The sequence below is a fragment of the Salvia splendens genome, chromosome 18 (assembly GCF_004379255.2).
Source record: "Salvia splendens isolate huo1 chromosome 18, SspV2, whole genome shotgun sequence".
Lineage (NCBI taxonomy): Eukaryota > Viridiplantae > Streptophyta > Magnoliopsida > Lamiales > Lamiaceae > Salvia > Salvia splendens.
In genome coordinates this window covers 9372019-9383885 of record NC_056049.1, presented here as the reverse complement: position 1 = coordinate 9383885, position 11867 = coordinate 9372019, and positions in this window count along the sequence as shown.

Sequence of the window (11867 nt, the reverse complement as noted above, 5' to 3'; positions counted from 1 at the left end):
CTTGCTTAATTTTACTTGAACTTTGAAGCTTAGGATGAATGAAATGGGTGCATGAATTTATTTGAAAGAGCATGTTGTGATTACAACCGATTTCTTGAGTTGAGGAGAGTATGAAAATTACATGTCTTGTGGAGATTATCTTGGATTGAATTGTTTTATCGAGTTGCGTGCTTGCATTCATTTGTGTTAATGATATGGGAGGATAAGGCACTAGGATGAACTCCATGGCCAAATGATCACATGCCTAGTCCTATACATGATCCCCTAGAAGCCACTTTGAGCTTAATTCTCTATTATTTGTGTAAACACTTAGCCAATCACTTAGCCACTTAAACAAGCCTCATTTTAGCCTCATCAATGAACCTTGCTACTATTTGGGTGCTAAATACAAGTTAGAGCTTTGTGGTTTGAGTTTGAGTGTGGGTGGTGAATTGTAAAGAGTAGACATATCTAGACTTGATGTAATGTGAAAAGAATGAAGTTCTTAGAAAAGAAAGAAAAAGAAAAAGACGACCTCCAATTTTGCAAAAGTCGAGGTCCTTAAAAAAAAGAGAATAAGTTTGATGGAATAAAGATAGAGCTTCTATATTTGTTTGATGTAATCTTGTCTAGAATAGATCTCAAGTTTGGGGGAGTTCGAGTTTGGTTGTAAATTTTTCGTTGATTGATCTTTGGAAGGAAGTCGTAGGAATGAAGAATTTGGCACTCAAATGTGTAGCCTTTGAGATCACTATCCATATTTATCCTACCTCGTCCCTAGCCCCATTACAACCTTGAAATAAGACCTTGGACTTTATCGTTGATGCTTGTGAATGTTGTGTAAAGAACTTGGTAGAGTTAAAGAAGTTCGATTTGAAATCTGTGGGTCTATGTGGTTAGTAATGCTTGATGAGTCAATGATGACGGTTTGAGTTGTTTGATCGTATGCTTGGACTTACTTTGAAGTGCATCTTGACTTGAAGTTCTAAGGGGATGAGTGATTGTTCTTGAGAGTGGGAAATCTTGATTGGAAATGTTGGGGGTTTAGATTTTGTCACTCACGTCCCTACATGATTCTTTTTGATGAAAATTTCTTTGTGGGTTAGACTTGTGTTGAGTTTTTGTGCTGAAAATAAACCTTGCTCGGGGCGAGCAAGAGTTCAAGTTTGGGGGTATTTGATGCGAAGCATATTTCCTATTCTTTACCCCGTATTTCATGTTAATTGTAACTCACCAAGTCGTGCTTTGAGTGTAGTTTCGGGTGTTAGAAGCTGGAAGTTCGTCGGAAATGCATAGCTGAGATTCCAGAGAGTTCGCCCGGTCGGGCGTTTTGAAGTTGCTAAACGCCCGGTCGGGCGTTGTCATTTGTGCATGCGGAGTCCAGAAAGTTTGCTCGAGCGGGCGTTTTGATATCACCTAAACGCCCGGTCAGGTCATTTGTGCATGCAGAGTCCAGAAAGTTCGCTCGAGCGGGCGTTTTGATTTTACCTAAATGCCCGGTCGGGCGTTTCCCGCGAAGCCATGCAGAAGCCTTTCGCCTGGTCGGGCGATTCCCTCTTGTAATTTTGCCCGGTCGGGCATTTCGGAGCAGAACTGCAATTCGGCAGTTGGATGATTAAAAGGAGGAAAAAAACAGACAGTGGGGGGGGTACGAAAATTGAGAGAGAAAAGAGAGAAAAGGGAGAAGAGATGAGGAATAAGAAAAGGAAGAAGTTCCAGCCAACATTCCGATGATCCATCTCCGAATCACAATTCTACTCAATGAGTGAAGGGGCTGGCAGCGGAAGCGTGCGTAACAAAATGGATCACATGAATTTGATCTATTTAGCAGATTATTTAGACAAAATCTATTCGCGTAATTATCACATGTATCATGCTCATAACTTGAATTAAAACATGCTTTACCACATTAAATTCCTAAAACATGCTTACTACGGAATTAGCCAATTTACCTCGTTGATTCAATCAAGAATCGATGATGGCTTGCTCCGTCTCCACGTGATGATCTTCAATACAAGACCTCGGATCTTCTGACTAGTGTCCCGGACTATACGCTGATATTTGTGTGGGCAAATCTCACCAACGTACTAGGACTCGAATAATGGAAGACTGAACTCAGCTCACGGAGGAGAGCACAATTTTCGAAAATTCTCTTAAAGGAGGGGGACGAAAATTTTATAAATAAATTGTTGTGTTTTCTGTCTCCTTTATTCTCCTATTTATATAAGTCACATATTGGGCCCAGTCAGGGATCTAAGGAAGAATCTGGAACAGACCTCACCCAATTAGCTTTTTACTAATTAAATTGAACCCACAATTTAATATAAGCTTATATTGGAATATTACATAAGCTTATATTGGAATATTACGAGCAGCCACTACAGAAGTAATATTGCACTACCTTCCAAATCCGAAATTACAAGTATTCCGGGTTTCCTTTAATTGTATTTGATTTATTTCTCGCGCTTAAGATGGAAACATCCATTAATTAATTAATGTCTGCTATAGACTTAATTAATTAACATATTTCGAATTCCAAGAGTGGACTTAGCAAGAAACTCTTATTTATTATTCATAGAGTAATCAAACTCCAACTAGCTAGGTTCCGAATAATAAAACCTCGTTTCGAGCTCCTCTTGTGGATGTTATCAAACGAGACTCTCCTCGCGCACGTTTCAACATAATAGCAATCCTAGCACCTCTAGATAATGATCACCACTACCCAATATACCTGGATCGTTGGGTTACGAAAAACCCACACCTTTGGTAAGTCAAAGTAGTGGATACTCAATATCGTATGCTCAATGCTAACGTACATTGATTAAGAAATTAATTCTCAAGACCTCGTCTTTCAGTAGATAGCATAAAGACTCGTCTTGCTGTTAGATCCATTCAGTGCTATACCACACCAACGTCATCTTATTTCAATAAGGTTTAGAAATAATCGGACTGACATTGCAACCTTTCGCGATAGGTAGTCTAGGCCTATCTAGGTTGTGAAATTCTTATTTTTCTTTGTTTAGAACTGACCGTGTTACCTTAAATTGGACGACGCCCACAACCGGTCTACTAAAACAAAGACTTAGACTTTGTTACGTTTGCTCATACATTTAAATATGCAATAAACAACCATTAAATGTAAAACATAACAACATTATGATAAAAATAATCTGTTGCATTTATTGGAAAATAACCATTAGAGTTTTACAGTATCCAATCACTCGAAAGGTGATTTCTAGTATACAAAACCCTAACAATCTCCCACTTATACTCAAAACAGCTTTCGAGTATACAAAATAGTAGTGCACACGTCTAAATTTCTCCCACTTATACTGAAAGCGAGTTGAGGTCTTGAATGAGTCGAACTCCCATCCCTTCAAAGCCTTTGTAAAAGGATCTGCCAGGTTGTTCTCTGACGCAATCTTGACCACTTTTATGTCTCCTCTCTGCACTATATCTCTAATGATATGATACTTCCGCTCTATGTGTTTGCTCGCTTTGTGAGCTCTTGGTTCTTTCGAGTTTGCCACAGCACCAGAATTGTCACAATAAATGGTGATGCTCTTGGGCAGATTCGAAACCACACCTAAATCCATAAGGAAGTTCTTGAACCATACAGCCTCTTTTGCAGCCTCTGAAGCGGCCACATACTCGGCTTCCATGGTCGAGTCCGCGATGCATTTCTGCTCCACACTCTTCCAAATTACGGCTCCACCTCCTAAGGTGAACACATATCCTGAAGTAGATTTTCTCGAGTCCTGATCAGCTTGAAAGTCTGAGTCGGTATATCCCAAAGGACAGAGCTCGGCTGCATTGTAAACTAGAGCATAGTCCTTAGTCCGTTTAAGGTACTTGAGTATGTTCTTTAATGCAGTCCAATGTCTTTGGCCCGGATTCGACTGATATCTTGCCACCATGCCAACAGCAAAGCAAATATCTGGTCTAGTACAAAGCATAGCATACATGAGACTTCCAACTGCCGAAGCATATGGAATCCTTCTCATTGCTTGTATCTCAGACGGCGTTTTAGGGCACATCTCTTGAGATAAATGGATGCCATGTCTAAAAGGTAAGAAACCTTTCTTGGCATCCTGCATGCTAAAACGGCTAAGTACTGTTTCGATGTAAGATTCTTGAGATAAGCACAACATCTTCTTATCTCGATTCCGAAGAACCTTGATCCCGAGGATGTGTCCCGCGTCTCCCATATCCTTCATCTCGAACTGGTTTGATAACCATGTTCGAACTGATGACAACATCTTTTTATTGTTTCCAATTAGAAGAATGTCATCTACATATAAAACTAAGAACACTACATTCCCCTTATCAACTTTCTTATACACGCAGCTTTCACTTGGGCACTTTTTGAATCCAAACTTGCAAACAGTTTGATCGAAACATTGGTTCCACGATCTAGATGCTTGCTTGAGGCCATAAATGGCCTTCTTAAGCTTCCAAACCATGTGTTCTTTGCCCTTTATGGCATATCCTTCGGGTTGTTCCATGTAGATGGTCTCCTCAAGACTGCCGTTTAGAAATGCAGTCTTAACGTCCATCTGCCATACATCCCAATCCATATAAGCTGCAATAGACAACAGTATCCGGATCGATTTGAGCATGGCCACTGGGGAGAAGGTCTCATCATAATCGATGCCTTCCTTTTGGGTATACCCCTTGGCCACTAGTCTTGCTTTGAAGACTTTAACTCGTCCATCGAGTCCACGTTTACGTTTATATATCCTCTTGCTCCCAATGGTAGTACAACCTTCGGGTAGGACGGACAAATCGTAGACGTCTTTGTCTATCATAGATTGTAGTTCCGAATCCATTGCTTTTACCCATTCGCAATGATCAATATCTGTCTACGCCTCCGCAAAGTTCCAGGGATCTAATACATTGCTGTCCGAGGAGTGATCCATAGATTCTCCCAAACCAATGTATCTGTCGGGCTCATGTGAGACCCTCCCACTGCGGCGCGGCACTACAATATTTTGAGTAGAAGTTGAAGTTTCGGGAATTGTTTGTACACTTGGTACTTGTTCTTGGTTAATGGAACTTGTGACTGAAGTTAGCTCATCAAGAGCCACTTCACTGCTGGGTTTATGATTCATTACATAGTCTTCCTCTAAGAATGTCGCGTGAGTGCTCACAATGACTTTCTTATCTCGGAGACTAAAGAATTCATAACCTTTCGTTCCTTTGGGGTATCCTATAAACAAACATACCTCCGTCCTAGATCCTAGCTTAGTTGGATCCTTTTCTAATACATGAGCCGGGCAACCCCAAACCTTGAGATGTGCTAGATTGGGCTTACGCCCAGTCCACAACTCATATGGAGTTTTAGGTACGGATTTTGATGGTAAATTATCTAAAATGTGACTTGCGGAAAGCAAGGCATGTCCCCAAAACGAAATAGGCAGACGTGCATAACTCATCATCGATCGAACCATGTTTAATAAGGTCATGTTCCTTCTTTCAGCCACGCCGTTCTGCTGGGGCGTGCCCGGCGCAGTCAGTTGGGATTGAATTCCCACTTCCGATAAGTAGTCCAACAATTCGGCACTGAGGTATTCGCCTCCACGATCAGATCGTAGGCATTTGATATTCTTCCCATGATACTTCTCCACAAGAGTCTTAAAGTCTTTAAACATGTCAAAAGACTCTGACTTGTGACGCATCAAGTAGACATATCTAATTTTCGAGAAGTCATCAATAAATGTGATGAAGTATCGAAAACCACCTCTTGCCTCAGTTGACATTGGTCCACATACATCGGAATGAACGAGCTCAAGTACTTCCTTGGACCTATTGCCCTTAGCCTTAAAAGGCCTCTTGGTCATCTTGCCTTCTAAGCATGACTCACACTTATGAAAAGGTTCCTCCTCTGGACCTTTGATAAGATCTTGTTGAACAATAGAATGGATCCTCCTTTCATTGGCATGACCAAGTCTAAGGTGCCACAAGTACGTTTCGTTCATTGAACTTGAAGGTTCTTTTCGTTTCTTTGAAATTTTCGATGTTGTATTGAGTTCTGATTTGCGATTATTAAACTGTGTAGAAGTGATTGTGTACAGATTGTTTTCCATGATACCACGACAGATATAAGAACCATCTTTCTTAATAACGCAGTTGTCATTAAAAGAAATCGAATATCCATCATAAACCAATTTAGAAACCGAAATTAAATTTCTTCTAAAAGAAGGTATCAACAAAACATTCTTCAAAATCAAAAATCTATCACTACTAAAACGCAAATAAATGTCTCCCACTCCAACGGCCGCCACTTTGGTAGCATCGCCCAGCTGGACTTCGATCTCACGATCATGTAGCCGTCTTGTCACCTGCAATAAGTCAGGATCAAAACAAATATGATCAGTGGCTCCTGTGTCAATAACCCAAGTGCAAATTGATGATACAAACATCAAGCATATTCTTTTATCAATACATGCAATCAGAAATAATATATAACACAATTTAAAAACAAACCATTTCATATTCATATGCATATGCCACTCTATTCAGTTTATTATTCTGTAACAGTCAAGCCTGGTATCTGCCCGGGATTTCCAATATGCTTGACCCGTAGGTCCCATTATGATTTGACCCGAAGGTCCCACTGTGATTTGACCCGAAGGTCCCAATATGTTTGACCCGAAGGTCCCAATATGATTGACCCGAAGGTCCCACTGTGATTTCAGATCCAGGGCAAAACCGTCACAGACCCTCTTTAATCCAATGATTCACATAATCGGTATCATAAACATATCATTTGCACCAATAACATATCCATATCATATTCCATCAAATTATATCAAATAACACATAATCATATTGGATCACATCATATAATCAAATCATTCATTTTGTTTAACACCTAGCAAGGAAGCAAATAAAACATGTAAAATTAAAAGTGTGATTTATACACACATAATTAAAACAGATGATCTAACCGAGGATTTTATTCCGTCTCCTGTTCCATAGCCATAAATCTGGAGACTGAAACTATACGTGAACTTCCTCTTCTAAATTTTCAACCCTCTTGTTTATTTATTTTTTTTTCCTAAAGTTCCTCTCGTTTTAACTCTCTAACTCTCTCCTTCCAAGCCAAAAAAATCATGTTCTTGTTTCTTCTTTTATTAGTGATATAGTAGAATAAACCGACTCACTTATATATTAACTAAATCTCTCTTTCTTTTTTATGTTCATTTGTGGACGTCAAATATCCACAAAATTACCAATCCTACACTTATTTTATACACGTGTGACTCTGTAAGGAGTCCTTATCCCTAATAATGCATGCATATCTATATAATAATCTAACATATTGTTACACTCTACACACTCCTACACGTACACATATGCATTTATTACACTATTTTATATGTATATATATATATTTAAGTACATATTTATATAGTAGTACTATATAATTCCATGCATCAATTTCCATGCACACATTTACGTTAGTACACATGCATACACATTTATATTAATCATTTAATACAAATAAAATAATCCATACTCATTATATATTATATACACTTACATAAAAAAAATTCCCGTGAAAGGAAACTATCTGTTCGACTATACTGATTGATCGTAACACTAAATATATCTTCTATGGCACACACTTAATATACTATAGTAAAAATGATAATTTAATATGCAATGACAATATAATATGATAATATGCAAAATAATGCATATTTCGGGTCAGGGATGTCACAACTCTTCCCCTCTTTAAGAATTTTGTCCGCAAAATTCATTTCTTTCTAATTCGTTGTGCGTAATAAAATTGCTAACCCGTAAACAGATGTGGATAGTTCTTTCTCATCTTTTCCTCTGTTTCCCAAGTAGCCTCTTCGACCCCGTGATTCCGCCAACTAACTTTAACCATCGGGATTTCTTTTATTCGCAATTGTTTAACCTGTCGGTCTACAATATTAACTGGTTCCTCTATGTAACTCAGATTCTCAGAAATCTGTATATCAGGATCTCTCAGAACATGTGACGGATCAGACCGATAACGTCGAAGCATGCTGACGTGAAAAACATTATGAATCTGTTCTAACTCTGGAGGTAATGCTAACCTGTACGCTAACGGTCCAACTCTTTCCACAATATCATATGGCCCAATATAACGAGGACTCAGCTTACCTTTATGTCCAAATCGCATTACTCATTTCCAAGGTGAGACTCGCAAGAACACTTTATCTCCAACCTCGTATTTCATTTCTTTCCGATGCTGATCATAATAACTCTTCTGTCTGTCTTGTGCCGCCTTCAATCTGTTTTTAATGATATCAATCTTGGAAACAGTTTCTTGAACAATCTCTGGCCCTTCTAGAATCTCTATGCCTTCTTTATCCCAATAGACCGGACTTCTACATTTTCTGCCATATAATGCTTCATATGGTGCCATTCCAATGCTGCTGTGATATTGATTATTGTACGCGAACTCCATCAGCGGAATATACTTGTCCCATGAACCCTGAAAATCAATAACACAAGCACGAAGCATTTCTTCTAACATCTGAATAGTTCTTTCTGACTGACCATCTGTCTGGGGATGAAAAGCAGTACTAAAATGTAGTCGGGTTCCCATGGCTGTCTGAAAACTTTCCCAAAATCGGGATGTGAATCGCGGATCTCTGTCTGATACAATGGATATCGAAATACCATGCAAGCGTACTACTTCCCTCACGTACATTTCAGCCAACTGGTCTAACGAACAACCCCATCGTATAGGCAAGAAGTGTGCTGATTTAGTTAATCTGTCTACAATAATCCAACTAGCATCATTCCCTTTCTGTGTCCTCGGTAACCCCGTTACAAAATCCATCGTGATACGCTCCCATTTCCAAACTGGAATAGATAAAGGTTTCAATAAACCGGCAGGTGCTTGATGTTCTGCTTTTACCTGTTGACACGTCAAACACTTTGAAACAAATTCTGCCACTTCTTTCTTCATCTTTGGCCACCAATAATGTTGCCTCATAGTATGATACATTTTTGTTGTTCCTGGGTGCATTGCATAAGGAGCATTATGTGCCTCATCTAGAATCTCTCTCCGAAGATTATCAACATCTGGTACACACAATCTAGTGCCAAACATCAATGTATCATCTTGTAGAATGAACAGTGTGTCTTTACTTTTTCATACCTCATTATTAAACTCTACAAACTTTTCATCTTTCATTTGAGCATCTTGAATTCGTTGTCTCAACACTGGTCGGATTTCAAGAGTCGCTATTAACCCTTCACTCGTATCTAGCCGAAATCTTACATTCAAACTTCGAAGAGCAATCAACTCTGATAATGGGGTCAGCTGCATGTGTGCTACCATACTACTTGACTTCCGACTTAACGCGTCTGCAACGACGTTTGCCTTCCCCGGATGGTATTCAATGGTACAATCATAATCTTTAAGCAACTCCATCCACCGTCTTTGTCTCATATTCAACTCTTTCTGACTCATTAAATATTTTAAACTCTTGTGATCGGTCAAGATTCGAAAAGTTTCTCCATATAAATGATGACGCATTTAAAGCAAAAACAACAGCTGTCAATTCCAGATCATGAACAGGATACGAAACTTCATGTACTCTTAACTGTCGTGATGCATAAGCAACAACCTTTCCATTTTGCATCAAAACACAACCAAGTCCCTGCCGAGAAGCATCACTATACACAACGAATCCTCATATACCTGTCGAAATAGTCAATATGGGTGCTGTAGTCAATCGATGCTTCAACTCATCAAAACTCTTCTGACATTCTTCACTCCATAGGAAAGGGGCATTCTTCCGTAACAATTTTGTCATTGGTCCCGCAATAATCGAGAATCCTTCCACAAAACGTCTATAGTATCCAGCCATACCCAGGAAGCTTCGAACCTCTGTGACTGTAGTTGGCACTTTCCAGTTGACAATTGCTTCAATTTTCTGTGGATCCACTTCTATTCCTCGACCTGACACCACGTGTCCCAAAAATACCACATGATCTAACCAAAACTCACATTTACTCAACTTTGCATAAAGTTGTTTATCTCGTAGAACTTGTAATACTGAATGCAAGTGATTAACATGATCATCTGTACTTCGCGAATAGACCAATATGTCGTCGATAAAAACAATCACAAACTGATCCAGAAATGGTTGAAATACTTTATTCATCAGTGCCATAAAAGCTGCAGGTGCATTCGTCAGTCCGAAAGGCATAACCAAAAACTCATAATGGCCGTATCGAGTTCGGAAGGCTATTTTCGGAATATCATCTTTAGCAATCTTCAACTGATGGTACCCTGATCGGAGATCTATTTTTGAAAACACTTGTGCACCCTGGAGTTGATCAAACAAATCTTCTATTCTCGGCAATGGATATTTATTCTTTACCGTCGCTTGATTCAATTTCCGATAGTCTATACAAAGTCGCAATGTACCATCTTTCTTTTTCACAAACAACACTGGCGCTCCCCAAGGTGAAACACTGGGCCGTATAAATCCCTTATCCAACAACTCTTGTAACTGTTTCTTCAACTCTTGTAACTCCATCGGCGATATTCGATAAGGAGGAATTGAAATAGGTGCAGTACCTGGTAACAACTCAATAGTGAACTCTGTTTCTCGATCAGATGGCAATCCTGGTAAATCTTCAGGAAAAACGTCAGGAAATTCTTTAACAACGGAAATGTCTTTAACTTGATCATTAACCGTAGCACAATCTACAACATGGGCAAGATATGCTTCACATCCACTTTGAATCAGTTGAAAAGCCGTTGTAGCAGATATAAGACAGGAGGGAACAATCTGTCGATTACCGTGGAATATCACTCGATCTTGTCCTGGTGACTCTATTACCACTTCTTTAGCATAACAATCTATCTTAGCCCGGTGACGTGACAACCAATCCATACCCAAGATAATATCAAACTCATGTATGAACAAGGGAATCAAATCTGCCAAAAGTTCTACTGAATTGATTCTCACCGCACAATCTCGATATACTGTATATACTGAAATAACTTCACCCAAGGGTGTATGTACACCTAGTCTGTGATCTAGAGGTTCAGGTTCTTTATGCATATGTGATGTGATGATAGGTGATATAAATGAATGAGTAGATCCTGGATCTATTAAGGTATATATCATAGTATCAACTAAATAAAGTGTACCAGTAATGACCTCTGGTGATCTAGATGCCTCATCCTGTGTCATAGCAAACACACGAGCATGTCCCTGGGGTGTAGATCCATGTGCCTCTGATTGTCCTCGCCCTCGACCCATGGGTGCACTCATAGCTTGTTCTCTTCCACGACCTCGATTAATGCTTGCACTCGATGCTGCGGGTCGCACATTCTGTACTGTTGGTTCCGTCGTTGCTCTTCCACTTGATATCATGTTAGACCGAAGTGGACATTCCCTATAATAGTGTCCTTGCTGTCCGCAGTGAAAACAACCTCCTGTAATTATTCGACATTCCCCTGTATGTGGTCGTCCACAGTGCACGCATAAAGGTCGTGCACGTGCTGTCATACCAGATCCTCATCCCCACTCATAACTGAAAGGTGGTGCACGTCCGCCTCGTTGACCCAATGGACCTCCTCTATTGAAACTCGATGCCGAAGAAAAAGAACTAGGCCTTTTTGAAATGCTGGAGTTTGATTCACCCCTATACTCCGGTGGTCCCCTCTTTTGTTTTTGAATATAGACATGTCCTTTTTCACTAGTCTCTCTGCTCGTATAGCCGCTGCACGTAGATCATTATAAGTACGAAGGTCTGAAGGTGTGATTTTGCTTCTTATCTCATATATCAATCCTTCTTCAAAACGTCTGCACTTATCTTGCTCTGTAGGTAACAATGCCGATGCATAACGAGAAATCTGAGTA